Source organism: Malaclemys terrapin, chromosome 8, assembly GCF_027887155.1.
Source record: "Malaclemys terrapin pileata isolate rMalTer1 chromosome 8, rMalTer1.hap1, whole genome shotgun sequence".
In the NCBI taxonomy this organism is placed as follows: domain Eukaryota; kingdom Metazoa; phylum Chordata; order Testudines; family Emydidae; genus Malaclemys; species Malaclemys terrapin.
Genome location: NC_071512.1, coordinates 44,786,654 through 44,793,850, shown reverse-complemented (window position 1 = coordinate 44,793,850; position 7,197 = coordinate 44,786,654).

Below are 7,197 nucleotides of genomic sequence, written 5' to 3'. Positions count from 1 at the left end.
CCGCACTCAGACATGACTCTCAGCCAGCCAGTAAAACAGAAGGTTTATTAGATGACAGGAACATGGTCTAAAACAGAGCTTGTAGGTACAGAGAACAGGTCCCCTCAGTCAGGTCCATCTTGAGGGGGTTAGGGAGCCCAGAACCCGTCTCTGGGCCTCCCTCCATTTCCCCAGCCAGCTGTAAACTGAAGCCCCCTCCTTTAGTCTTTGTCTCTTTTCCAGACCAGGAGGCCACCTGATCCCTTTGTTCTCCAACACCTTCAGCTGGCGTCTTTACAGGGGAGGGTCCCAGGCCATCAGTTGCCAGGAGACAGGATGTCGGCCATTCTCTGTGCATCTCACCTGCCTAGGGCTCTGCAACAATCACACACCCTTATCCCACCACCCAGATACTTAACAAAGGCATAGGGGAAACTAAGGCACTCACACAGTATTTGGAGAAAACATTAAGAACATTCCCACTTTGTCACAAGCAGCAACAGGGTGCAGGAGCACATGCTCCTGTTTTGAGGAGACATGCTGTCCTTCGCCAAAGAGTCACTCCTTGATTAAGCACTGACTTGGCAATGCCTCTTCAGGAGCAGGATGGCTTTAGAGAAGAATGGATACTTGTCTCTGTCATGCCTGAAGGAGAACATCATCCTACTGAATGGAGTTCTGATAGCCCTTCACAGATGGTGCCCAGGCCAACCTTGTCCCAGATCCAAAGGAGGTCCCCTCATATCCATCTGCAGTGAGGACCTGCATCATTGCTCAGAAGGAGTCGGTTGCAGCCCTGGGCTCCCTGATCTGTGTTTGTGTGCTTCCTCTTTCTTTAACATCACAATCCCTCACTTCCAGAACCACCTCAGCTTTCCTTCCTCTAACCCTCCTGCTTCAGGGCAGAAGAATGCAGAAGTGAGGCTTCTTCATTTTCCAGTTGGGCCTTGAGCTTGAGTGCTCAACCCCAGCCATAGGACGAGTCCTTGAGTCTCTCCAGCACTGAGACCCTGGCAGTGAAGAGAACTCAGGACAACTTTGCCTGAGTCAGAAGCCACATCAGCCAACTCCCTGGGCACAAGTGAGTTTAATTGCTCCTGTCTCATGTGGGATTTGTATCCTCCATTGCAAATACAGTACGCAGAGGAGACAGTACTCATTTGTAAGTAATGTAAAAGTGAACCTGTAGGACACAAGGCCTGTAGTTCTCTCCAGGTGTCTACTGATCCCCTCTGTTGGATGGGAAAGATCAGGAGTTGGGGATAGCTGACTATATGGGGAAGCTGATTTGGCACCTAGTCAAGGATTATGTGAAAATAGATTACATTTTGTATTTTAACTTTCCTCACAGTGCCCATCCCCACTGAAGAAGAGCTACATGCCATCTTTGAAGCTTTCAAAACCATTTGAGCATATTTTTGGGGTTCTTCATTCTCATCTACCACAAACATACATGGATTTTGTTCTGATTTACCAAACCTCCCTGGGGGGTGCGACTAACTGTAAATTCAGAACCCAGAGAATATTATGACAGATATCCCAGGTCAAGTGCACATTCAAGAGAGCAGAAATTCTGGTAAGAGGAACCTACTGATGAAATGTGAAATCAGTTGCTTCAAAGACTGAACTTACCTGGGTCTAATACCTGCAGCCATGGACTACTGACCAGCAAACCAGACCCTCCTTTGAATGAGGTGCTGTGACCAGGTAGCAGTAGTGAGTGCAAACAGGTACATGTGGTTACATTCAGCGTAAGTGTTTAATTGGTGACAACACAGATATGATAGCAGAGTTAGCACTACTTCTAAGTATTCAGAGACCTCCAGTGTTAACTCTTTCAATGCCTGCCAGCACAGGTGCAGGTGTGTTCAGTCATTTGGAATGCTAGCTCTTGAGGAGACTGGCTGTGGAGGTACAAGGATGCTAGAAGCTAGAGGGAGCAGCAGTTACTGTCTTGACAACCACTAATGTAGAGAGACTGAAAACTATTGAGTTCCCCCGCCTCCAGTGATGCACTTCACATCACTGAACCTAATTCCGCATGCCTGACAGGATAACTATTTCTCTCAAGCCTTTGCCATCAAACCAGTTGGACCATAAAGGCCCTAGGGTGATGGGGAAATGGGAAGGATAACTGCATGGAGGGAAGAGGCTGGTTCACTGACAGGAGGGATGTCCCTACCTAACTTAACTCTCTACAAATAAAACTAGAGATACTATTCATACTGTTATCTAAAGTCTGTTTATATTTAGCCAGTATGGGAATGGCATGCAAAACAACCAACCTTCCTCCCCACAGAGGAGCTGGCCATGAAGGAAGGGTGACTGGAGCCTACTCTGCTCAGGATTCTCCATAAAGGGGCACAGACTGTGGAGTCTTACACTATGAGGCGTCACTTGAAGGGCTGAAGTCTGACAGATGAACCAGAGGCTCCTCAGTCATGGTGATCAGAAGTAAGTTTAGGAGGCTAAAGATAGTGATGAGGATTAAGCCTTCTTCCACTCTGGCAGAGCTCCAAACCACCACAGCATGTACGGTGGTTCCCCAGTTCCCACTGTAGTAAGAGGAGGCCCTGAGATATAAACCTTGGTATCAGAGGCCCGGTATGAGGCTTAAGGTCTGAACTAAAGTAATGGTCAAGACTTTGCTAACATAAAGCAAAGTTAAGCTGCGAGCCAGAGGAAGGCCATGCTCACAGAAGCTGGCAAGGAAAGGGCTGAGGCTGCAAAAAGAGACATACCTAACAGGTACTGGACACCAGATATCAGAACATTCGTACATTCCACACACAAGGAACAGGCTGACCCATCCCAATGACAGGGCCAAAAGGGGAATATGATGGATAGTGTTGTTTTGTTCGAACCAACATGTACAAGGTGAGAGGCGGCACCTTACTACGTAGAGGGGTTGTAACTTGCTGCATAGAGGGGTTGCACCTCAATACGTCAGGAGTGATGTGTAACTTGTTTGTATCTGTGTATAAGAATGCATCCCAGGGGTGGTGTCTTTGTCCGGCCAAGGGGGCAGTGGAAAGTCCCGCCACTGACTGAGCTGGGTCCATTGCCAAGAGACACTTTCTCTTAGTATGCCCGGTAGATTAAGTAATCTACGGGGAACTGCAATTGTGTCCAAGGTTGCAATAAACCTAGTTGACGTGACTTTGCATCTTACTAGACTCTGTGGTTATTGGGGGTTCTCTTCGGGTCTGCTGGGTCAGCTATCTGTGCAGAGCTGGGGCAGCACACAGAGAGAACACACGCACGCAGCCAAGTGATATCAACATAGGAGAAAGCAGAGCACCACACCGGTAGTATCTGACAGCACCCCCCTTAGTGCACAACAGAAATTCTTCGAGCAATTGCTCAGATTTCACTTTTGCTGCAACAGCTCTGTTGTGTTGCAGTGAGAGAAACTGGATTTCAGCAGGGCTAACCTGGTAGTGACTTTTTGTTTCTCTGAAGTCAGCTGCCTATTGCCTGCTGCCAACTTCTAGCCACAGAAGTCGAACGCCCTATCATTTGAAGAGTCTGTATTTCAGGCTGCAGAAAATAGACATCCTCATTTCCGAAAGGTCACGCCAGTGCTAGTACAAAAATGTTCTCAGTAAACAGTGAAAAGCCCCAACGTATTTTTTTTCTTTCAACATCAAAACAAGTCCCTCCACACAAGCTCAAGTTTCAGCATTGCTCAGCTTCCCTGCCCTCTGCAGTGGGATAGGGTAAAGGGCAAGTCATCCCAACACCTCACCCCACAAGCCAGATGCAGTTGCAATATGCACCATTTTACCAGCCAATTGGGGAAGTTGAGTTTTCAGAAATATGTTGTGGCTTTTGAGAAAAGTACTAACTGACACAAACTCCCCAGCAATTTCATTCCTGCTTCAACCAAGGAGCGTGCCCAGCCAACATCCCTACCCCATCCTTGAGGTCAGAGGCAATTGGGTCAATTCTTTCAAACTCCCACTAAATTAGAGTGAACCCTATCAATCATACTGTTCCTTCCCTTCCCCATTCCTGGCACCATCCAATCAAAACTACCATGAGGAATGCTGTGCTTATGGCATTGCTCATACTGCAATGCTCCAGAAGGCTCATCTCACAGACTGAGAAATAAGCAATGGGGTAGAATATTTAAATTGGGAAACAGCTTCAGTTTCTTGCATTTCAAGATATGCCATCCCTCTCCCTCAGCACTGGAGGGCACCCATTTCCTTCCTTTGTCAGAGTTGGCCCCTTTGAACTCCAAGTGGAAGTAAAGCTAAGGACTCAATGAGCCTCAGAAACTAAGATCTAGGGCTGTGCACTAGTCCAGCTATTCATATGCTGAGATTATTCAGTCATGTGACTGTATGGATTATTTCAGGTATGCACTGAGCACTCATCACTGCTATTGTAATTCTAGTTTACTAAAGGGCAAAAGCAAAGACCCAATAAGAATTCCTCAGGAAACACAATTTTAAAAACCCACCTGTTTAATATTTGTAAAGCACTCTGGGATCCTGAGATGAAAAATGTCAAGTGCAAAATCCTTTTGTTATAGTGGATGAATATTTTTAGAAAGTTTGTGCAGCCATTTTATGAGTGGGGGGTATATGCATTCTCTGTTGTGAAAACAATCTTTGTGATTAAAAAATCATAGCGATAGCAAAATGGTTGAAGTCTGCAAGTAAGCAATTGGGCATGGAAGTAGTCATCATAGCCTTGGTCTGGAGAAAATTGGTTTCAGTTTGACAAAGCAATGAGTGTTTGAAAAGTCAAGTCAAGCATGCACATCTTGCATGATAAAGGTGAGTAAGGATCTGAGCCAGCTCCCATTCAAGTCAAAACAAACACCTGTAAGGGTAAAGCATTGTCCATACATCTGCTCTGCAGGTGAACAGACAGACATACGGAGAACTAAAACACGTAGACAGGGTGACCTGCACGCCACAGGGCAATTCACTAGCAGTGTAAAACAGCCTAGTGCTTAGTTAGGAAATGGTACACTCGGTACAATGCTGCTCAAAGCTTGTCTACAGCAGGACAGTCAGGAAAATTGAGATGAATCAAATAAAGCTGATGAAGTATTCACCCACGAAAGCTTATGCTCCAATATGTCTTTTAGTCTATAAGGTGCCACAGGACTCCTTGTTACTTTTTACAGATCCAGACTAACACTGCTACAAGTAAAGTTGTGAAGCTAATGTGCATTAAATCCTTGTCAAGATTCTCTTGTTCATAAGTAAAGTGGATTTAGCTTAATCCTCCTTTGAGGATGATTATGGTACTTCTGAATGACAGCATCCAGACAGGGATTTAATGCACTTTCATAGAATATCAGGGTTGGAAGGGACCTCAGGAGATCATCTAGTCCAACCCCCTGCTCAAAGCAGGACCAAGCCCCAGACAGATTTTTGCCCCATATCCCTAAATAGCCCCCTCAAGGATTGAGATCACAACCCTGGGTTTAGCAGGCCAGTGCTCAAACCACTGAGCTAGCCTCCCGCTCCTTTCAGTTACATTGACTTAACAGCTTTAACTGTCTTAACTTGCCTGACCCTCCCCTTATAGACAAGTCCTCAAGCAGGGCTGCCACATTTTGCATGTCTTTGTGACACTCACACGTTTGTCATCCGTTCCTGCAGCCCAGCAGAGAGGCTGAGTATTAGCTGAGCTTCACAAATGGCTTCAATTGCAGCTCGCAGCCACAAGAGCCCACTATAGTGCCTGCTCCCCTATTGCATCACAGCTGGGAAGGAGCTACAACAACCAGTGGAGAGAGGTCCAGCCCCTCCCATTTTAATCCCAGCCAGTCCCCGCTAGCACCCAACCCAGCTTCCCTTGACAGCTGCCATATGGCCCTCAGCTTTCCCCCAGCAGCTTCACCCCAACACCTGCAGCCAGTACCCAGTCATGCCTTCAGTTCCCCTCCCTGACATCCTCTCACCCCCAGCAACAGCTGCCAAGTTCTGTGCAGCACCATGTCCACAGTGGCAAGATGCATTCCCTTTAAGCTGAAGCTTAAGGTCACTTGCAAACTGACTTGTTAGTTTGCATAAGATGTCTCACACGGAGTGGCGCAAAACTGGGCAGCTCTGTTCAGGAAAGCTGTTCAGCCAATAAGGCTGGAGGGATGGATTTGCACTCAAGGGCTATCCTCTGAAAGTGTAGTTGTGGCTGGGGCTGGTTCCCCAAACTGACATGGGCTCCCTCTCTTCCTCCCAAGCCCAAACTAGCACAATCTCCAGCTGCTATCAAGCAACCTAATCCAAGACTGGCTGGGCCTTTTCACTGTTCACTAGTCCCAACCTAACTCACATTAGCTGGATGTGAGCAGCACATAAGTTGCTGCTCCTCTTTACCTTCAAAGATCTGCATAAGTCAGCTCCCACTTGCATCTCCCCTTTCCTACCCTCTGCCCAAGCTTCTCTTCTGCCAAAATCAATTCAAGGAGACCAAGGGTCTACATTGCACCAGGGAGCAAGCATCAGAGCCCAGGCAGACAGACTTGCACAAGCGGGGCTCGAGCTAACGCACTAAAAATAGCAGTGTGGACATTGCAGCTCAGGCTCTTAAGCCCACCTAGCCTGTTGGGTCAGAGCGCAGGTAGCTTGCCCCAAGCCACAGCATCGACACTACTATTTTTAGTGCGTTAGCTCAAGCCGAGCAAGCTAATGTGAGTCTGTCTACCCGGGCTGGTAGGCACACTCCCAGCGACAGTGTAGACATACAGGGCCCTCTGCAGACCCAGGTAAATAGTTGATTCAAATTGTGAGGGGGGTTGCAGCACGAGAGCATGGCAGCAACAGGAGCTGGGAAGCCCTTGAAACTGCCTCAGTCAGGGTCGTGGCTGCAGGACCAAGCAAGTAGGGGAATGGAGGATGGGTGGAGAGAAGCAGTATCCAGATGGTACAAGCTTCCCGCCTCCACCAGAAATGAACTCCAGTATCCCCATGTCCTGCCCCGCTTGTCTCAACAGGGGCTGTGGGCCAGGTAGCAACAAGACACAGTGGTTGGTCAATGAGCTCTGTCTTGCTCTCTGTGGTCTGGAGGACTCTGCCAGCAACAAAAATGAACGCCACTGTTTCTCCCTTGGGATGACCCACCCACAGTAGGTTTGGCAGCCTGTATGAGCCAGCCGTGCCAGACGCTGGGAAAGGGTACCTACTATCCACTCTAGGCACACTGCACCAAGCTTAAAAATACACAGCACACAATTCCAGCAGTAGCTCTTCTCAG